This window comes from Poecilia formosa, unplaced genomic scaffold (assembly GCF_000485575.1).
Source record: "Poecilia formosa unplaced genomic scaffold, Poecilia_formosa-5.1.2 Scaffold81, whole genome shotgun sequence".
NCBI classification, from domain to species: Eukaryota; Metazoa; Chordata; class Actinopteri; order Cyprinodontiformes; family Poeciliidae; genus Poecilia; species Poecilia formosa.
The window spans coordinates 1,353,086-1,377,025 of record NW_006800020.1 but is presented as its reverse complement, the minus strand read 5'-3'; positions in this window follow the sequence as shown (position 1 = coordinate 1,377,025).

Here is a 23,940-nt window from a genome sequence, read left to right as displayed (position 1 = left end):
TCTTATCCAGGATCAAGTCATGGGAGGAAAAGCTTGACAATGGATCCTCAGCCCTCCTGAGGCATTTCTAAGCAAGCCATGAGATATAATCTCTCCAGTCATGCCTGAATCCACCCGGAGGCGTCTTCCGAGTGCAACATATCCACAGCGCCTCTTTTTAAAGGCAACCTGGAGGTTTTCTTGCCCAACCCTAAAACCAACTGAAACCATTTTTGTGCTCTAGGAGCAGCATGGTACTCTCTGCTCCTCACCTTGTCCCGTGTTCTTCTGTCACACTGTTGAAAACTCCATCTGCCTTACATTTCAAGGATGTACAAAAGTATGGGGCTTTGTGTAAATATATGTATATTTTGTCAATTTGATCTAAAAACTCTTTGGTTAGAGCTTAGTAAATTAAGGATGCTGCTGCACAAAGGTCTTCGCTCGATGAAGAATTTGCAAAAGTACTAGTATTACGGTGCAGCCATGGTCATAAATAAATATATTTGAATGCCAACATTTATGAATATTATTTTGATTTTCCAGTCAAACTACCCAAAGCTCTCATAGTAAAAATGAATTGGCACAGTTGTCAGAGATGATTTATATTTAAGTTATGTGTAGCAGGAAGCTGGATTCAAACACACAATGTTATAGACAGCATAGAAATACCATCTGTTCTAGTAGTTTTGTAAAACAAATTGTTTTATGGTGCTGCTGCATGTTGGAATCTTAATTCTCAAGAGAGAATATTCTTGGGGGACCATGAAAAGTTTTTGTTTGTCTGCTTTAGGTTTGAAGTGTGGGTAGATATGAAAAGAACAGCCTGGTCTTTCTGTAACAAGTGGAATCTAACCAGCTTATTTGCAGGACCAATCCTGTTTCTCTTTGGGTGCATGCTTAATGCACACATGTTGAATGCATCTATTTCAAGGTGCAGCTGTGAGCAGGAGACCATGCAGGCACGGAAGCTTTGCAGGGACATGTCCGTAAGCAACCTGACCATCGAAGCAGAAAAAACAAAAACGGAAGAAATTTTCCAAAACTGCAACACAATTACTTCAAGAATATAGCTCAGCACACGCAATTTAGGACAAATACACTTGCTTTTGTTATCGTGTCTATAAACAATGTTATTACACAGTAACACGAGAAGAGCAATGGACACGTATAATGTACTTCATAGATGTGATGGGCCTTCATGCTTCACTAAATGCATTTCATTTCTCCTCATTTGAACCATATAGATAGGCCATCCTTCACAACAAGATTAAAAAAGAGGCAGCTGCTTAAAAAAAATAGTCCACACCCAAAAATGTGACCATTTAGAGATGTGTGGGTTTCTACTGTTGCAGAGGTTAGAACAATCTAGCAACACATTCCTTTGCTTCCTGCAACCCAGAACAAACTACAGAAAATTAAAGAAAGAATTACTCATTTTAACATCATGTTACCTACACCATGCAGGTTGAAATATGCTCACAATTCAGGCCACTGGCTCCATAATCACACTTAGCAAAATCACAGGCAGAGGGGTCTCCCCTTCAGCCCCGTCGCCTCCTCGCCTGCCCTGATGACAGACCAGTGAGAGGAGTCCTTTGTTGGTAATTGAGATTACCTCATTTCTAAAATACCAGAAGCCCTACTGGATAATAAAATATGTCTACACTGGTGTACATATTTCTAGCAGAAGCCAAACACTTCTGTGCCCAGAATACAGAGCTGTGTTTGTTGAATTACAGACTCAAAAGAGGTGAAAGTTTTTTTTTCTTTCTTTCATTCCCCAACTTTTATTTGGTCAAGGTTCTCAAGCTCCACTCCACCCCCAACCAACCTACCCCTCTGCCCAAAGTACAGTGGGAGAGTGGCCTTGTGTGGAGATTCGAGAACTGAAACTTTAGTAAAATCCACCAGGAAACCTGTAATTACTCAAAAAGCACGGCTGCCATCAGGCCACACCTCTCCCATTCTGCAGACTTAGAATCCTGTAAACGTGTCAGTGGCAGGATGTCTCTCCTCCTCTCTGTCATGCAAGATTCACACAGAAAAAGAAGGTCAAACATCTTTCTCAAAAAAAAAAAAAAAATGAGATAGAGAAGTGCTGTGCAGCTTGTAGTGTTTCCACCGGATGATGAAATAAAGCTGCCCTTGACCATTAATCAGCAAAATATTATTTACGTTGTACCCTTTGCAAAATGAAAAACATTATTTTCATACATGTGTATCTTTTTACTCAAAGCTCCAAAGTAATCCCATAGCGCAACAAAACATAGTCAAGCAAAAATAAATACAATGAATGCATGAATCACAATGTCCTTCATCTAATTTGTGATAGCATGACAGCAGATGCATAAAACAGAAACACAAGAAGGATTTTCTAAGAACCCGCACGCAATCTCAAGCACTAACAATTGTCTGTCTGGCTGGTTTGAAGTCTTTGAAACCTGATCCCTGTCTCAGCAAAGTAATACCTCTCAGACTCTAATTGGATGATTATTTCCAGAACGTTACTGTAACTTTTAAATTGGATTGGAAATCTTTTAATTCAATGTAAATTCTAAGACCATTTGTACAAACTGTACAAAAACCCTAATGTGTGCCAGTGCTTCTAACCATTGAGTCAATGCTGTGGTAATGGTTCTGCACTCCATTCATAGGAGTAAGTGTGTCATTAGACTTTTGAAACAAATGCAGCCATTTTCAGCAAGTTAGAATATGCGTCCCGATGAGTCCTGCTTGTCATTTTAAAAAAAGTATCATTTCAAAATGACAACCTTGAAGCAGGTATTAAACATACTTTTCATCAAGTCCCCAGTTATGTTTTCAAAAATGTTTGTTTTTTATGGTTCTGATGAAATATAATCATTTTAAATGTCATGTTTTCAAGAGTTAACAGAAATAAAGACTTTTAAACATCCATCAATCTCTGTGTAATCACACCATCTCAACTTTGTTAGAAACTTTGTGATAAAGTTCCTGAAATAAATTGACTTTTTTTTTTTTAGTAATATTCATTGTTATAGAATGGGTCTGTATGGATGCAGTGGTGGAGGCATGATCATGCCCAAAGCAGCTGGAAGAGAGGGAAAATGAAGTGAATTGTGCAACACGGAAAAATATTTACTCAGCAAACAATCCCCAGCTTAGCATGAAGAACTGTAATACTGTCAGTAGTAGTTAAAGTGCATTCCTGTCTGACATGAGGAAGCTTTTCAGTGGCCAACCATAATGTCAGAATGCGTGATTAAACATCCATTCCAAGACTCGACTGTCAGAGGTGGGAGCAAAACTGAGCATGGCCGGATCCTGTCTGCACTTAAGCGAATTCAGAGGGAAAAAAAAGAAATTCCTTTGAATATTTTTCTTAAACTTTAAACTTTCTGTGCCCCATAATCATGTCTGTAATGATAGCGTGTTTGCTTTGTCCAAACACAGGGGCCTCTGTTTTAGAAACACACACAGAAACACACACTTATGCTGGGATGATGATGGATTGGAAGAAATTATAGGGCACTGTTCTAACCAATCAAATACAGAAAAAAAAATAAAATAGAAATAAAGTAAAATCATGTTCAGCTTTAAAGTGACTAAAAAACTAAAAACATGCAATGAGGTTGTTTTAGTACAAAGTTAAAGAAGCTCATAACTGATTTTTTTTTCCACAGAGCAGAGGATAATAAATGTTTTAGAAGAAATTGTTGAGGGTACTAACCAGAAATTGTGTCTCATATTTTAAATATAGCCAATTTTATCAACTTGTGTAAATACTGTGATTAGTTAAATTGTAATATTGACACTCAACGTTATCATACAGTTATAACCCAATACCAACACATGCTTCTTTTTTAAATAGGTAAATAAATATGTTGTGTATGTTAGTAATAAGTGACTTCTTTGTTATGGATGATGTGATAGATTTAGGAAAACATATTTATGAGTCATTTTCAGGGAGACAATAAATGCTCACATAAAAATGTTTTTAACACATCAGAGGGTTAACATTTATGCAGGCAATAGAAGAGAACTGCCAGGCTGCATGCATGTTGAAAACCAGGGGAAACATACATGCCCAGCACAAAGAAAAAGCTAAACCATTGTGTGTTTTCATTAAGATCAATTAATTTTTTTCTGCAGAAAAGAAACCTACATTAGGTCAGCGTGAGTTTTTGAATTTGAGTGAAAATACACACAAAAAAGAAAATCTGAATTCATGCACAGTCATATTTTCTCTGAAATGAATCAGAATAAATTACTGCTAAAAAAAAAACCTGCAAACACTAAATCAAATCCCGATGTCCGTCCAACTCCTGTCACCTCTGGCCTGAGAACTGCATTAACGGATTCCGGTGTGCCAAGTCATTACAGCAGCAGCACCATAAAACGGTGCTGTTACGTGGTTTTCTAAACAAAGAACCCTGTCTTGACACTGATTTGATGTGAGACAGAAAATGAGAACTTGTTTCCTGCATGCGTTAGATGGAGAATTAGCATTAGCCTTGTCACAAGGTCAGGGTTCACATCAGGGGTATAAAAGAAGTCAAATGACATGATGTCACTGGGGGCTTATGTTTGGCTGCCAGGCTCTCAGCAGGTGAACAAACACGTCACACCCTCTGAGTAACTACAAGATTTTGAAACTTGGGAAGAAAACTTTATATGGATTTTTCTACGTTTGCAAATGGAAAGCAAATTTACAGAAGGGCTTCTTTTTTCCTTCTAAAATTATTATTTTTTTTTTCTGAAAATGCTCAAATTATAATTTGCCTTTTTGATTAAGTGACACCCTGGACAAAACGCTGTAAGCTTTATATCTAAAACTGGTATTAATGTATAAACATTGCTAAAAATTATTTCAACCGCCACTCCTCAAGAACATTTTGAAACCCAGTGGTGAATGAATGATACCAAGTCCCAATCGAAAACAAACAGTTGTTAGAATAAAACATAACTCTGTTAAGACCGATTAAAACTATGCACAGTACTAATACTGGCATTTATCAACATATAAACCATAATTGATGGTGAATATATATATATATATATATATATAAACATTACCTATAAAGTAGCTCTTTGGATAAAGAAGGTGTTGCCTGTGCCTACTCCCACATATCACTCCCCCTTTTTTACAGAATGAATACTTTGACAATGTCTAATTAACAGTAACTTTTAAAAGATGTTTGATAAGAAACTTTTTACATTGTATTTGTGGAAAAAAGGCAATAAATAAAATACTTCACAAGAGGGATTTATAAAACTAATCTAATTTTCATCAATTTCAAATATTAGCGACATTTTTTGTGTGCCTGTATGAAAATAATAGAGTATGTTTCCCAGACTACATCAGTCATTTTACATTTTGACTTAGGATTAATTTACATGAAAGACGAACAGGAAGAATAAAATGTGTTTTTACTCATTGGTTTTTGTTTCTCACCAGTCAAAATCAACTGCAACCATCTTTCTTTGTTTAAAGCGCAACAGGTACTCCCCCTCCTTTAGCCTCCAAAACATGTAGTCTCACCCACAATGCACCTGGAGCAAGGCCAGGGCTGCTGTTAATTTGGCTTCATTATTAAGTTAAAAGCAATGCGGGTGGCAGTGCTGGAGCTAATGAGCAGTGCAGGGCATTGTTGGCTGTTCTGGTCCCACCCATTAGAAAAATTAAAGAGTGGAACATGAGTCAAGGGGTGAAAGGATCTTGATTGAAGTCTTGAATGAAACTGTCTGACCTGTCTGACTTTGCTGTCACTGGAAGGCACCGACTCTCAGCACAGCAAGACCTTTTTGCATAGCAAGCAAAGACTCCTCAAGTTGTGGCCATTGATCCGCGTTATTCTCCATGAAATATGTGCACATGATTGCATATATTTTCAAATATTATAGAGACAATATGAGCTTTTTTTTTGTCATTATTTTAGCATTTAGGGAAACTATTAAGGACAAAGTTTAGTGCAAACATCATGAGAGAAGCTTTAGACAATCTTATGTTTGTTTGACTTTTCCCACTGTAACCCCACTAAATTGACAAAACACAACCACGCTGACATTCATTCAGCTGTGAGTCTTCTCACTGCAGCTCAGTCTGACCACACAGTGACAATGTTTTTCTGGGAGCTTCTAAAAAGACAGCAGGCTGCCTCTGCAGCTTACAAAGATCTGCAGAAGTCTCCACTTTAATATTAATCAAGAGTAAGATGAGATCTTTGTGTAGGTTTGGCTGAACTCTGGTTAGAGAGGAGACTTGACTGATGGTAACAGGAACATATGAGGAAAATGACGACACTGAAAGAGTGGGTTGTTGTACTTTTTTAGAGGTCAAGTTTGATATCTTACGCTAACTGAACCGGCCTTGGATAGCTGCAACTTCCAAGACTTTATTATCTGTTAGTACCAGTTTGATGTGACTCACCTTTTTTAATTAGCTTAATTTGTGTTTTGTACATTTAAACCACTAACCATACATTTTTTGAGGTGCTAAAGAAAACAGCATGGTGGATGATATTGGAGTACAAGTATTAATCAGATATTAATGGACCAATGTGCAAAAAGGAATAAGTTGCACAACAAAATTCTTCTGAATATGATGAGACAGAGATATCACGACTTAGAGCAAGCATGTACTAGTATGAAAAACATTATGATGAGGTTCAACTCCAGCCTCCTCCTGTCACATCTTGGTGTGCCACTGGGCAAGACATTGAACCCCAAATTACCTACTGGTGTGTAAATGTGTTTGTGTGGGTTGATGTAGCTCTAGTGTAGAGCGCTTTGAATAGTCAGTCCGTTTACCATGCCATTCTTTTCCATGCCATCTCCGTCACATGCCACAATAGGCACACTGCTTTGAACATGAACTGGGGTTTGCAAAGTGAAACAACAAAAATGCCCTTCACGAACAAGACATCCAAACAATTCTGATCATGTAGAAACATATATCAACTTAAAAACACAGATTTAACCTCATACATTTTCTTTGGAAGAAGCACATGGAGAAGAAACAAGAGAACTAAGGCTCGACTATTAGACTCTGTGCTAAAGACGTGTCTCCTCTGACATCAGATTTTCTCAGCCTCCACGGGGAATTTAAATAAGAGCACCACCTAGAGTGCGGATTGTATTCTTTAAAGTCAGAGCTCTGAAAAATGCAGTAAATGTTGCAGGTATAAATTATTCATTCCCACTTTTGAACATGTGTGTCTTAACGGTTAAAGCTTTGAGCAAAATGTTTGTTTGTGGAGCTTAATATATACTTATAAAAACAAAACCAGTACATTCCCCAGAAAGAATTAACAGACCAAATGCTCAGAACATTTGTGGAGCCTGAGATTTAGGTTGCGAAATGATCCTGTGTAGCTCAGCTTGTTCTGATTCTTTGCCAAGGAAATTCCACTTACAAGTCAAAAAGAAATAACATCACCTGTATCCTTATCCTGGTGGTATTACCGTGCCTGTCTCTGCTACAAAATGCCAGAGAGAGCTTATGATTTCAAAACATCTATGTAAAGTGACTTTCCTGCTTAGAGTCAATGGATCTGTAACAACTTGAGTTGCGTTCAAGTGCCTCCTCTCGTTTTTTTCTTCAGAGGGTGACAGTTTACAGCCAATATCAATCACAGTATTGTCCCCCTGCGAAACGGCCTCTGATGAAGTACACTTAGCCATGTTTATAGCTACCCAGGTTCAAAGAGAGGCCAGCAGCACAATGGATCAGGCCAAGAGGGCTGCAGCACCACTGTGTGGGAGACACCATTACATGTACACCAAGGTACCGAAACAGAAGCAGAGCCGCGGTGACATTTAATTTTTCTGAATTGTGTTGATAACGTCTTCATGTGTCAAATGAAACATTTTTTTAAAACCTACTGGGTCACAGTTATATATTTCTTTACAAGACAAACAAGTTGAATATATTTTGTAAAAGTTAGTCTAAGCTGTTGTCCTTTCTTTTTGCTACTGGCTGAGTCAGTGGGAAGGACTGTAAGACCATCTGTATGGCAAGGTTGTCAACATTTTTCATGCATGAGCCCATTGACTGACTGTAACAGTTCCCACTTTATACTGACTTACCGTCACAAGAACAGAAGATATACTCGGTGTCAGCATTGGTGAAAAACAGCATGAGTGCCACATTAAAGGGATAAAACTGGAGGCTGGGTTCTGAGTAAATGTTTGGCTAACTCAACATCATCACATGTCCGGTATTTAACTAAATACTCTGCCGACATTGACCATCGCGTACAATAAAGGAAGGCTGTCTTCTCTCCCTACCCAGCCTCTGTGACCTGTCCTTCAGCCAACCTCCATTGCTTTAATCCAGCTAACCTTGTCAAAACCAGCCGACCTCATTCAGAACAAGCAGATGACTCTCTGCACGCCAGTGGCCTCTATAAATAGAAATTTCATTCAGAAGCAAGCAGGCTGAAGGGAAGGTATTGTAAACAGTGAGCCAGCCTAAAGCCTTACACTGGGCTAACCTGGGAAAGTGATGGAAGGTGACTCGCTTTGACCCCAAGGCATGCTGAACAACAACACACTAGTCCGACATTTGCCGCCATCTTTGACTTTACGTGCAAAAGATGTTTCTAAAAGCTGATTTAAACTATACGTCACTTATTACATACATCGTTGAACATAAAGTTGGGGGGAAAAAAAATTGTTTCCAGACAGTGTTCGAATTACCCGCTCTGTCCGTCTCAGTCGTTGTGTTCTTGGGAAAGACACTTCACCTGCCTTGCCTGCTGACGGTGGTCAAAGGGTTTATGACAGCCTCGCCTCTGTCCAACAGCCCCAGGGGGCCTGTGGCTACAATCCAGTAGCTTACCACCATCAGAGTGCAAATGTGTGTGTTGAGTGGGTGAAAGGCTGAATGTAGTGTGAAGTGCTTTAGCATTTATTATGATGAAAGTGTTGTTTTAGTCATCACTTTGTTTCAGTCACTGATAATAATGTGAGTTTTTGATCAACCTTTTCATCTAACCCCAGTTCATGCACAAGGCAGCATGTCCATTCTGAGTTAATGGGCGAAATAGTTGCATAAATTAAATGAACTATGAAATTAGTAATTTTATGAACAAGCAGACGTTTTATGGAGAAAGAGAAAATGTATATTTGTCTAAAGGCAAATATTATTCCATATAGGTTCATATAAAAATAGGTATTATCTAGACACATTCAGTCTGTTTACAAAGAAAGACTTATACACAGTTTTAGATCTATGCATGAACCACTGCTTGCTGTCTATGCCAACACAGACGAACATGATTTGGGATTCACTGCACTAAACAAGTTGGGTCAGTAGTTTATCCTGTGTACATGATCCATGGTCAGCTTCTTCAAAATGTAATTAAAGCTATGTGTCCTTTGTGGTATTTTTTAATTTTTTGCCAGCTTTGTTTCTGTAAAATCTACCAATTTTCCTTCGAAAAACTGGAAGATCTTGAATCAGATTTGAAGAGAATAGGTGACCAGCAGCTTCAGAATCTTGTATTCCCTTGGATCTACTGCAGATCTGGATTTTTGGCTCAGGGATTCAAACATGCTTCGATGTTATCAACCACACCATGACGTCACAGCTCTGGCTTCATCTTTAAAGTTGTCATCCTGCTGGAACGTGAACCTTGGCATTTACCCTTAAGTTTTTGGAAAAGTCTAGTAAGTTTTCTTCCAGGATTTCCCAGTGCGTGGAAGTATCCATTTTCCCCATAACTCAAACAAGCTTCCTGTTTGCCTTCCAGAGAAAAGCATCCAGATGATATGACAATGCCACCACCGTGGTATGTTCTGGGTGACCCCTGAGAAATGGATCACTTTCGCTCACTCTGACTGCTGAAAGCACTAAATGTTTGGTTTTTTTTGGGAAACTGAAATGAAAATATTGTCAAAATATGAATCATTTTCATTCCTCTCCAGCAATCATGCACTACTTTGTGTTGCTCTCCCACAATTCATCTCTAATATAACACACTACTGTAGCAGGAATACAACAAAACTTGAAGCGTTTTGCGCAAACTTATAAATCAGGAATATCAGACCATTTATTTCTCAGACATCTGTCATGAAACTTGTTTACAAGAACATGTATGGCATTATTGTAGGTACTACTGTTTATTTCAGTTTTTACACTAAAATAACAAAACTCTTCACATCATTTTTCATATCAAATCACATATTGAGTTTCCTTCAGTCTAACTGATGCATATAGAGCAGATTGAAAAGAAATTTCATCCAATTTGTTTTAAAAAGTAATAGCCAAATCAACCCAACTGATTCATATTCATATTCAATAAGTGATTCATATTCAATTCAACATGTGCTCATTTGTACATATGCCTTGTAACAGCTTAAAAAAATAAAACGCTTTATGTCTTAGGATGTCTCAAACAGCCTGGGCTAATATAGATGTTAACATTTATTAGATGTAAACACACACACACACACACACACACACACACACACACACACACCAAGTTATAGAGAAACCAAAACTGGTGTGAATCCCTGCTCTTGCTGGAACAAAACAGCTGGAGGCAGACTTTGGCTCAGGTCTAGGAAAGGAACAGTGTACTTTAAAGGTATCACTTTCCACCTTGAGTTGTTTCAAAATCTACACTATTACCTTGCGAGAGACTTTAAATAGGGGCAGAAAGCCACCTACTAAACCACAGTAAGAGCCGGGTATGCAGTGAGGGAGAAGCTGAAGCATTTTAACAGCACTCATTTGATTCACAATCCTCGCAGTGATCCCAGCCAGGGGGAGGGATTTTGAGGTGGGAAGATCAGTAGGCAGGCTTAACTTAAAATGTCAAACGTTTTACTTTGACTTCATGGAAAAAAAAAAAAAAAAGACAGTTCAGAGGGCCCGACAGACCTCATACTACCAAGAGTTTTTCCCCTTCCTACTTAAAATGCAGACACAGACTGGCTCATTCATGGTGCTGAAGCAAAACAACGAGGCGCTTCATCCCTGAAGGCCAGTGATACCTGATCATCTAACTCCCACCAATTAGAGCATTAGGAGAAGTCATTTATTTTGCTCAGGTTGAAGAAGGTGCTAAACTCCATGAACCACACACCCACCCACCCACGGCAAAGCTGAAATTTCACTCAGATCAGCAGTCAGTCACCCCACAGAAAGAAAGCGGGATATTGATGGCTAAGTGAGATGAGGGTTCTGGAGACGAGGCTCACCACAGCAGACACTGCCACATCCGGGACAACCCAAGAAATGACAACCCCTTTCATAATCACTGAGGGCCTTGTAGGGTTGGAGAACTAGGTGCTATAATTCATTGTATACAACATGCTTATGAACACAAAATTGTGAAATATTCGCCAAAAGATGTGCCAGAATTGTGGGAGGTGAAAGGTGATTAACTGACACTCTTGCCTTTTTTGGCAATTGATAGTTAAGTCTTGATTGCCTTCAGTGTCTTATTCAAACCAGAAACACAGCAAGAAGGAAAATAAAAAAAAAATGGCTGGTGACCAGAATTAGCTAATTTTCAGCTTCATTTGCTCTTTTCAGTGTATTACTATTTGGAAACAGACATCTGATCATTGTCCGATCATAGCAGACCCTTCCAGATGAATCGATCAACAACACTCTTTGATGTGAATATCATTGCTAAGTGGAAACAGCTCAAAGTTAGGAATCTAGTAGTTGACTATCTTTAATACTAGGGACCATAATTCATATTAGCACTTTAGGACTAAAGTCAGAGAGAAGTTATTTGAAAAGGAAGTGAACTGTCTGAGCTGAGAGGCAAGATTTTTCACAGAAAATATGACATTTGATTCAAGTTAAGTAGCTCCACTTTATGTTTTTGAGCTCTCAACTTATGCCTGGTGGATTTAGAAATGTTTTAGTTTCTCTGAAAGCCTGAGAATTCAAGTTAGGACAGGGTGTCATATCAATGTAGATCAAACTTTAGTTCACTTGAGAAGTCTGAAAATGACCTTTAACCTGTGCTAAACGCAGATGTTCGTGGTTGTTTTCTTTTCAGTGTCAAATTGTTTTGGCTATTGATTCTTGTTTTGATTTCCTTGTGCCCCCGGTGCTTACCATCGGGTCCCCGACTCACGCCTCATCAGCAGCACCTGTGAACATGGTCCCTGTTACAGTAGTCAGGTTGGTGGCTACTATAAGAATCCCAAATCTGACTGGCATGGAAAGTAGCTGTGCCACTGGACAATGTTTGGATGGCGTTTGCTAAAACCAAACCAAATATTGCTGTCTGACCAAAGAATATAAATCGGCCAAAATACCCGATGTGTAGAAGGACTGCCATGACAGGTTTGTTTACACTGCTTTTTGGAGCACATGCACTGAAACGTGAGCATGTGGTGGATGTGATGTTCATTAATGAGCCAAAATTCTACATGAGGGAGCTGCATCAAAGTGCAAATAAAACACAGAGAGCACGCTGCTGATTACAGCAAGCTTCTGGCAGAGGGAGTGTGATGGTAAGGGGTGGCACGTCTATCATCATAAACACAAGTCCTGTCATCGCTGTAGGACAGCTCCTATATCTTATGAAACAAGTTTATACAACCAGTGCCAATTCCATATCTAACAGTGCATGGGCAAACTCAATCCTAACACAACAGCAGTTTATCAGAGTCTACCAGTGTGGTGAAAAAGAAGTCTGATCAGAAAATCAACACCTAAATATTTACATTTCCATAACTGAAGGAAAATACAGCATGGAAATATAGTGCACATTTACTATTCAGTTATTTTTCAGAAGCTCGGGAGATCAAATATTTTTAAGCAGAGGTCATAGGCCAGAGGCTCATTTTAGAGTTTCTCTACAGTGCTTTCCTCTGATGAAGCATCCCAATCAAATTCCTGACAGACATCGAAGGTTAAAAGAAATAAGAAGCTAGAGATTTGTATGTCTTAAGCATGGAGATGTGCTTGCTTTTGTTTCCATGGTCACCATCTCTCACAAACACACTGTGAAAGAATATAACCTGAGTGATAAACAGCGCCCTCTGCTGGGTAGAATATGTTATTTCGGCAGGGGAGGCAAATTCATCTGAGCGTGTACTTAGATGAAACACTACGTAAGACTACAACCATTTTTTTTAAGTGTAATAATAAGAATAAGAATAAAACTGGGTTTGGTGAAAGTTAAAATTAAGTAGTTTAACTCTACAATCAAATCACAGTTTACATTATTTCTGCAAAATACCAAACATTACCTATAATGAAACAACCTTCAAACAAGAATATCTAAAGTACCTCAATAGTCATGCATTCTCTATATTCTCTATCATAACATCACATAAATTATCAATATTTCCACCATCAAAGTACACATTTAAATAAAACCAACTGCTTCCATTAAATTATTCCATTATGACATTTCATTCCAGATAATGTCTTGACAAAATGCATACGGAGGCTGTTGTCATGCTGGCAAAAAGCAATCCAAGCAGAACTTTTCTCAGTTTCATTTGAACTGCAGGTGATGGAGAAGCCCAAACTGGTCTTGTGGTCATCCCAAATCTAAGAAGAGGACATTAAATACAGAGTTCTGTGGCCACAGCTCCAACAACAACTCCTCCAAACCTCCTCCACTGGAACATTAATCCTCCACGGATAATGAGGTCATTTCATTTTATGATATTGCTTTTTTTTTTCTTTTCAGTCATTTTGGTAAAATATAATCTAGCTCCTGCAATGGAAAGAAGAACAAATCATAAATTCTGGTCTTCATTTAAAGCCTACGCATACGTATAAAAATGACAGCCCCTCGCCTGGGTGGGAGTGCACAGAAAAGACACGATAAGCTGTGAAACAGACTGGGATGTAGCGGACAACTATACTCTGCCAAAAGCAGCTCTGAGCTTTGCTTCAAGACAATCTGATTGCAGCAGCAGCCGCTCGGCCCTTAAGTGGAAGTGACAGTGTGTCTCAGAGACATGTTACAAGTCAGAGGAAATTGGAGGTAAACAGATAAAAAGAATGCAATCTCTGCTGGAAGCAGCAAGGCACAGGGGGCAGGAAATAAACCTGTATTTAAGCTGATTACCCGAGCAGAGTCCCAGCCCCTTTCAGCGGCTCTGGACCGGCCGGCCTCAGAGCTGCCAATGTTGTTAATTAGAGGTTTGCTGAGGGGAAAAAAGGCAGCCTTGTCAGACTTGCGGCAGTGTTAGTGATGGCTGGCTGGAGGGGGACATGCAGAGCTCTTAATTGGGTCTGTATGCTGTATCAGTGGCTGGCCGGAGCGGTGTTGATGATTGCTGTGAGCAGGTGGCCGTGGTGGCAGCTCCACGCAGGCCATCCCGGGCCAGCCTGTCTGTTCTTGTCAAGACCTGGAACACTGAGCGGACAGCCCCTCCACAACACCTCCCTGGCAACACAATGTAACCCACAGCCATGGAGGACTACTTCCTGACAGTCCAGCCATGGGAAAGAGGAGAAACACATTGCTACTTCTCACAGCATAAAAGGCATGAAACACCAATCATCTTTTCATGTCAAAAATGCAAAGCACAAACTGAATGTATAAACCAGAAATGGGTGAGTTTCCAGACTATGAAATCTGCGGGAGTCCTCTGATGCATGAAAACTATTAAACATGTGCTTTATATAAACATTTTAACAAGACCTGCTGCGAAAGAAAATAAATCACTGACATAATTACAGATTCATTGCAGTTGCTTGCCAGGTGAAAAGACATCAGGTGAAAGACAGTTTAAGATTGGTTAAGTGAGCTTTTGTTAAAATTGAATAAGAAGTTAACAACTTACTTGCAGTAGGTTTTGTCTTTGCATCTTGACTTCATAAAAATTTAGATTGGGTAGTCCTGGAGGCTGAAGATCAAAGCTAATCTAAGTGAGGCCTACAGCCCAAGGTGGGCTTCTAAAACAACTCTGGTTTCAAAAACATCACAGCAGTTTTTGTGTAACCTTTTTGTCTGAACCTTTTTAACAGTCACTGCCTTTAAAATTGGTGGCTACACATTAGTTATGCATAACATTTTTAGGGTCAAAATGTGGCACAGGGGTCCATTCCTCTAAAGACAAAAGAGATTCACACCTAACAGGCCTGGAAGGAGAACTGTAGCTGCTCTTCAAAACGCAAAGGACATGACAATATACCACTCAAATGAGCCAAATGTGCTTTGATCTTCATAAAACCATTACAACAAAATTGCTCCTTGTCTAAGCCTGCCCAGAACAATATTCTAAAAAACTTTACAACCACTGGAACTGTGACAAACGAGCCTTGAGGAGGACAAAAGTTAATCTTGCAACTATGCATGTGGGAGGATAATGAGGGGAGTACACAAATCTTGAAAAATATTTTGAGAACTACAGCATTTTTGTGCTTGTGAGCTCATGATTTTACACTAAAATATTTATTTAGGGTCACCTTACATCCAAACAGTATAACAGTGTGAAACCCCACACAAACTTACAGAAGATGTCTGAACTTTGAGAGAATTGGTACTGAAACCACTATGTTGTTCTGTATTTTTACAATATTGAATATTCAGTATTTGTACAATACTGAATAACATAGTATTGTAAGAATACTACATTAGAGCCTTACAATATTAGGAAACCATATGTAAGTTATTTGATCTACACCTTATTTTACACAGATTTAGTTTAGTTTCATGAGAGAAGTTGTTAAACTATTGGAAAATACAAGGTAACAACAGGCCCAAAAGAAACAAAACAAAGAAGATTTGTAATTTTGAACTGTATTTTTTTTTTTTTTTCCTTTTTTGTGTGTTAGTGAATGTCATCATTTTTATAGGGGTCAGGGTGTTGCTTTTCTTTTGCTGCAGAGTCTTTTTTTTTTTTTGACCCAAGTTAGCAGAATTTTCATGATTCATTAGAATTTTGACGAATGCTCTAAATGAAGTGTAAAACAATCTATCATTTGAGGATTTGGCTGAACGGACGCTGTTGAAGCGCATGTGGAATGGCGTTTGCCTGGAAAACGGCAGGAAACAGTAGAATGACATCAATTGTGGCACAGCGCAGGGTCTGCTAAATGAAATGGAGAATTCAATGGGCTTCTTTAGCACCTTCAAATTTGTGGAGTTCAGCTTGAGGAGTCGAGTGGCGAATTTAAAAAGGGGACATATTTCACAAAACCACTTATGAAACTGGAGCTGGGCTGGAATCCAATCAAAACTAACATCGCCCCCTAATATGCACTGACTAATCTGGCAGTCATAAATGTTTTCATTTTTGCTTTTCTCAAAAGGTTACGGCGTCAACCTGAAGAAAAAGCAACATTTTTCTTTCTTTCCTTTTCATTTATCTGCTCAGGTTTTTGTTTGTGTTGCAGAAGTTGACCTGATCCTACCAACAGATTCCTGAAGGAATATGTGAGTATTTTCTTTTTTTATCTTTATCCTATAAAACCTCTAAACACAATACATTACATATAATATTTTTGACACTTGAGAAATTAATTCAAAATCCTATCTTTGCCCACTTTCCTTCACTCTGTCAAAACAATCTACACCAGGATTTCTTTGGTCCTCATCCAGTCGCTGAAGCCACAAAAAGGGGAACATTTCCAGACCTTGACCCACCTTACTGGTCTGAGAAACCTACAGCATGCGAAGGCACAGATCCTTGAAAGGTATCATTTGTTTAGGCCCGTTCACATGTCAGGAATGTCTCAGTTTGTGCACTTAAAATATCAAACAAGTTGGGTGGCGTTCCAGGGCATCTGTGACGTTCACATCGGCCTATCAAAGCAGACCGGGTCGTCCCTACAATGTTCACTGGCAGCTGCGCCCTCCCTGGCCTTCCTCCACTTTAGCGGTGGGTGTGAAGACCTAACTTTGGAAGTTCCTGTAAATAAATGGTTTTGTCACTGTGCTCTTACATTCCTCTGACCATTGGCCTGGCTCAGTGATACCTGCATGGATAGCCATTCCCATAGGTGACAGCTGATGTAGCCTATTTGAAAAATACACTGACTCATACTAACTATGGTTTCAAATTTGAAAATATTGCTCCATCTTTGAATTTGTTGGAATATAAAATTGATGCAGATTTTTGTTTAGTTTTTTTTTTTTTTTTGCTTAGCTAACACGTCTATATTCAAACTAGTACAAAATCTACAAGAACTTTGACAAAAATATCTGACATTGAAAAAAAAAGAAATAAAATCATGAAATGGAAATAAAATCCATCAATTTCTTATACATATTTACACACGAAGGCCAGGTGGGGGGAAAGGCTGTGGTTAGACTGGTTTATAATGAACATCTGCACAAATTTGATGTGCTTGATGAAAGCCTTTGAAACTTGCATTTTCCTCAGTAAACCAAAGAAAATATATAAATATTATTATGAAGAAATTTCAAGTGAAACTTTAAAACAGTTTGGTATTGAGATCCTTGTTTTCCTTTAGCCAGAATTTTTCTGGGACATATTTCACAAGTGTTTTGTATCTTTGTTCTTTTGTTTTTTTTTTATTTCTAGAGAGGGTCAAGCCGTTTCATTTATTTTAAATCCTACGTTTAGACATTACTCACCACATAAGACAACTGGGCACCAATCTATAAATGAGAATCCTCACCATTCAAGTAAAGTGAGCTTAGGGACTCACTATTAATGAATCATTGCGCAAGGAAAAAAGGAGCAGAAAAGGAAAACACTGTGGATTTCCTTCTTGCTGGTCTGACATTACAAGGATGTTTAACTTAGAGTACCAAGGGAGGTTAACCATTCACACCAAAACACTTGGGTTGGGAGATTGAAAGAGCACACAAACCACAGAGAAAGAAAAAAGGGAGGAAAACAGGAAAAAGTAATTAATCATGCTACAGTCTGAGAGTCTGGTGGAGGCGTTCTTGAGCTCTGGGTTTGCAAGCTGGTCTCAGGAGGAAGCTCCAGTGTAACATGAACGCTGTACATGGGTGGTCAGCTAGTTTACAAAATTCAGCTGTGAAACAGGCATTTTCTAAAGACCTGGCAGCAAACTCTTTTCTCACCTTTCCCTGACTAAACTGCATCATATCTGCTGAGCCTGACCAAGTAATAGGCAAACTGAGACTCTACCTGAAGAGCACTTGATCTCAAACACACATCAGGTCCTGTGGATCCCCTTGACCGACCCTCATGAAAATGGAAAATCAAATTTCTTAATACTGTGAGCAAAAAAACAAATACACTTTTGTTATTTTTGAAAAACTAAAAGTTACACAGTTTGTTTCCTTTGTAAGCACCAGCGCTACAGTCACCCAGTGGTGTGCAATTGTGAGCCGGCTCTTTAGAGAGAAAACAGCTGAATATTTTTAATTCATGCTAAAAATATAGATTAACACATAATGTTCACATTGTTCAACCGATATGAATTTCTGTATTTGTTTACAGAAATAAAATTGGTTTTTATTTGGTTAAAAAAAGACATAATAGTTCTCAAGATTTACATTTAGTTGGCTTATTAAAATTCAAACTACTGCACTGCACATACAGTGAAGCAGAACACCAGGCTTACTTCTGATAAAAATTGTGATAATGAGCCATTCCCTGGGTATTGTTTATTATTATGTTTTCACATAATTTTGTTTATCGGTGCAAATTAAATATCTTCTCCAGATGTGGATTTTGTTACAGTTTCGTCCTTATTGCTTGTCTTTAATTTTCTTTTGTGCGCCTCTTAATTAAACTAGAGATATCTGTGTTCCTTTGGCATTTTTATGCCGGTAAACTTCTATTCAAAATGCAACTGGTACTTTAATTTAATTTCTGAACCTCATATGAGGCCCTGAATTTCATGTCATGACCTGGGAAATTCACAAGAAGCTCTACTTTCTGTAGCACAACCTCAATCTGCTGGACATTATTTTAGTTTTTAAAGATCAGCTTAAATCAACCTACTGACATGTCACTTTTGTTCAACTGAAAAGATACAGACAGAAACTTTGATAAGGACCAGGCATAAAAGCTTTTTTAAACTACATTAAGTTGACAGATTTACACTGTCATGACTGCTGTGAACACCCAGCTACACACACACGTATGCAGGGCCAAGTGTTGATAGATAAAAACCACACAGCGGGCCATACCGCAGCACTGTGGTTAATCTGGTAATTAACAGCATTATCAATCATGCTCTTTTAGTCATTGACAGACTGCCCAAGGGATAAATTTCACTTAGTTCAAAAGGTTTCACTGTGCAAATACAAACTAAAGGGAATTAGATCAATATTCAACATCTGCACCTAACATGTAAATGACCACCACTCTGCACGCTTAATGCATAAATTATGAGCATTTTCTTCCTTCTTCTCGCATTTTACACCGTATGTAACAGTTTCTACTAGTTCTTGATTCTACACTAATGACAAAAATATCTAACTTTTCCTTTTGATTCTAATATTTACAGCTCATAAAAAAAATGATCTGGTTTTCATCTCCCTTCGTTCTGGGATTTCTTCCATTCAGCTTACTTCCTCCCAGTTAAATTTCAACGGGGCCAATCAGTGAACAGAAGGCAGAGTTGTGAACTAAGATGTTGATTTTCTGCGATGTTTTAGAATTGCAGTCTGCTTGTTGTTTCAGCAGTGGCAGCAGAGAAAGTTAGCATAGCCATTCAGTCTGTGTTGGCCATGCTTCCGAGTAGAGGACTAACTTTTAACAGCCATCTCATTCGGCTCAGTATTTCTCATAGCGTTGAAGTGGTGCACTACATATCCATCCATCCATCCATTTTCTTCCACCCTTGGCTAAATGTTAGCCATGACATATGTAGCAAGCCTTACTAAACTTTAGAAATAGGTACTCAAATAAAATCTTTGTGTCAATTTGTATTTAGTAGAAGGAAGAAATAATTCTATTTGATCTTTAGATGAGCCGATAAAATCACAAAAGGCATAAGTAACAAGCTAATGTCCTACTGTTAATAAACAGGAATGAACTGGGCAGGATGTTTAAAGGTTACAGAGGTTCTTTGATACAAAAGCTCTATCCCATTCCACGACCTTTTACCTTCACTGGACTGGGCTCAGTGTAATGTTTTAGAGGAAACGTCCTAAAACCACCTACATATATCCTTTTTCCTATTGTTAAGAAATGTGGATTCAATGATAAAAACAGGCTTTTGTTAGGCACAAACTAATCTAAGTGTAAAGCACTGTTGTCAGAGGACCAAAGCTGAATGGGAAGAAATGTTGGCCATGATGTGGTTTTTTAACAGCTCTGGCTAAAAAAGAAAGCATGGATTCCCCAGAGACTTACTGACCCCAATGAGTCCACGAACTGGTCACCACCTACTTTCATCTTTCGACTCACTTTACAGTCATTATAATCCCCCTTCATGGCCCCTCTCTGGGTAAGGTTACTCTTACCCCCCTAATTCCCTTGATGCATTTGACAAACAGCCCTCCGCCAGAAGACACGAGGAAAACAGGGTGGTTTTTGTTTGAAGTTTGCATACAGTGCCTTGTTGCAAAAGTATCCATAACCCTTGAACTTTTTCACATTTTGTCATGTTACAAATACCAACTCAAATGTAGCTCTTTGCTATTTTATTTGATGGACCACCAAAATGTACTGCAAGATTGTAAACTACATAGATAAACTATACATACTTTTCAAAATTTCTATTAATGCAAATTTGAGAAATGTTTCTGGGTTTTCCTTCACTTTCCTTTACATAGATGATCAATAAAATTCAGCCAATTGCTTTCTGAAGTCAGTCATAGTCTGTTTATATAAATTGTATTTTCAGTTGTTTAGAGAACAACTAAGTTTTTTGGAGTTTGAATTCAAAGGCCTCAGATGTTTGCTAAGTAACTTTTGAACAAACAGCATCATGAAGATTAAGGAACACACCAGACAGACAAACTCATAAAATGTTGTTAGCTTATATTCACATATGCCAATGAGTGATACGACTTTTAATGTGCACTTTTTTTGTAATGCAGCATGGTTTTATTTCATTTAGCATGATTTAACTTCAAAATTTTAGTGGTATATTTGTGGCTTCACTACAATCACAAAATGACCCACACCTGTGTACTCTAAACAACCAATCAGAAAGCTGATTTTTTTTTAGGCTGTGGTACAAGAAGGATAAAGGACAAAAATTTTCTAAACATTTAAAAAAATAAAAAAAAAATAAACCCTGAAAACTCAGAGTTTTGCATTGCGATTCTCTATTTTAACTCATTATTGTCTAAATGGTTCTGTTCATTTCAGGTTCTGTGTATGTATTCTTATAGTGTCATAAGACATTGCCATCTTAAGTCATGACACATAAATCCTATGAGGATATACTTACTTTTTAAAATATCTATTTGAGGACTATATTGTGTTATGTGAACTTTTAGTCTACAAACTATACTTCTTTTGTGAAGCTTCCTATAGCAATCAACCCCTGTGCCCCCTGAATCCCAAGAATGTAAAACCGCTAAATATACAAAGAACATGGAAAAATTAGGGAATGTGGGGAACCCACAGCATTCCTCTTTTCATGTGTGTAAGCAGAGACAGGCTTGTCCCCTCTATAGTTCTTTTGTTTCCAGTTGTGCCTGCGTGCTGTATCATTATCAACATCCACATCTGGATGGACTTAGTGAAGAAATCCTATAAAGAACCTAATGGGCTCTTCAAACATTTTTGAAGACTGATTAAGAGCCGTTTCAGATCTTGTTCACAACAATAGGTTCCATATGGGATTTATTTTTGTTCTCACTGATTTTGTTATCTACCCCACTTGCTCCTTTTTACTATTGTGGAAGCGTAGGGGATTTAGGAGGAACTTGACTCCCCATACAGTCAATAAAAAGGTCACAGAAAAAGACCCACATCTGTTAGGCCAAGATAAACAATATCACTACTCGTTTCCACCTTCGATGCAACAAGAACCCTGTATTATTTAAAATAAAAATAAAAATTTAATCTGCTACAGGAAAAACTGTTGGAAAAAAAAGGAGAAGTTGTGTAAAATCCTGGCTGCAAAAGTAGGCACACCCTTAAACTAATATGTTGTTCAACTCACTTTTGATTAATTCAGTTTTCCTGGGTACATGCCTTCCATCTGTTACCACAAAGACACTATAAATATTGTATGTATGTATCAAGAAAATATTGCGGTAGAGTTCAATATTGATTGTCACTCATTTTTGAAAGTGAAACTCAATATAAAATTATACACAAGTATTGCTCAAACATTGATATATCTCCAGCCTTTATTTCTTGTCAGGTTCATGATAATGGCTGAGAGAAAACAAAAGCCCAAGGTTCTGTGCCTCAGAAAATGTAAATATTGTTAAAGAATTACATACTGGAAAACATATGGTGTTGCACCCTAACCAGCTGATTAATTGCTATGGTTACCCGAGACTTACTGGTCTGGTTCAGTAGGCTACACAATCATGGAAAAGACTGTGAAAACAGTGATGTGAGGCTCCAACCAAAAGACTACTGAATGGGGAAGTTTTTTTCAAAAGGTGCATCAACAAAGTTTTTGTTCAAGGGTGTGCTTGATGGGCATTTTATTTTTCATTTTTGACCTGCTAACAGATTTGTTGTAGTTTTTCAGGTGAATTTTACAAAAATATTTATTACATTAAAAGTATACAAAGTTTTCAAATGAGTTTTATGGCCTCCTTACTTCACAAAAATTTGGTATTTTAACAAGGGTGTGTATATTTTTTTACATCTGCTGTTTATAATCTGAATCCAGGGCAATTTTACAAGCATTCCTGAAAATGTCCACTGGAAGCTTGAAATGTTCTATCATAGTTAAGCTTATTGTAAATGTATTTTAAGAAATATCTTCAACTTTATAATTCCTGCAACATTTAATAATTTCATGTTTAAATCAAAGCAATTATTAAGAGTCAAGTAAATTATATTTTTACCAGGTGTGTTCCTGATGTGTTATCCAGCACAGTGACCCTCAGTTATTAACAGGGAAAAGAACGCCACAAACACATGTTAAAAGTTAGGCTGACTTTAACCATAAACTTAACACCTGCCACTTCAAACCTCTCAGAAGTAAAAAGAAAAAAAGATGGCAGGTAATAAATGACAACAAGAAACACTAGTACTAATACACACAAACCTTGTACAGTAGGTTGGGTAGCTGTTATCACCTCAAAGATGTTTTCGTCTTCCAAATATCTTTTTAGCTTAATTGCATAAGACATATGCAAGGTAGGTTCATATCAGATAACAGCCTAATTTGGTTCAAATGTTTACAGTTGCTTTTCTTGGCAAAATACAAGTAATTCCTTCGTACAAAACTGGTAACGAACAGCGTTTAAAAAAGTTCCCAGCTGACACAATTTTGGAAAAATTTGAACAACTACTACATTTTCTCGGGCTCAGAGAAAACTGTTGCTGGCAATAGATGGATACAATTTGCCATAAGTATTATTTTGATAATAGTAGTCAAAAATCAATTTTTGGTACTTACCATTCTTTAGGATTGAATATGAATTTAGGTATGAATGACATGAAGGCGTTGCAATTTAGGGGTCTGTTGAGTAAAGTTACATACCTTCATGCTTGAATTATAACATCATTCAAAAATTAAACTGGAGAGATTATTTTTCAAGATAAAGCACTTTCTAGTAATATTATAGAAACTAGACATTTGAATGTTTAGTCATCTTGGTTTGTTGGGTCAAATAATATTGTTTCACATATATACTGTGTATGTATTTAAATTTGTTTGACTGATTATATTTTATTTTCAGATACTGATGTAAAAGAAAAATTCTAATTAATTGTGTGTTATATATTTTTAAGCTCAAAATTAAATTAATTAGTGTAATCAAACACGCAACTGTTCTCACGAGACGAAGTGGGCAATTACCAAAAACTTGCCACAAGATGTCGCCAAATTGGACTTTTCTATACTGCAAGCGTTTCCTGTTGGTCGTATTCTTTGCGGTAATGTTGACGGATGAATCTTCTGTTAAACTGACATCAGTTTAAAATCAGTTTATATATATATATATA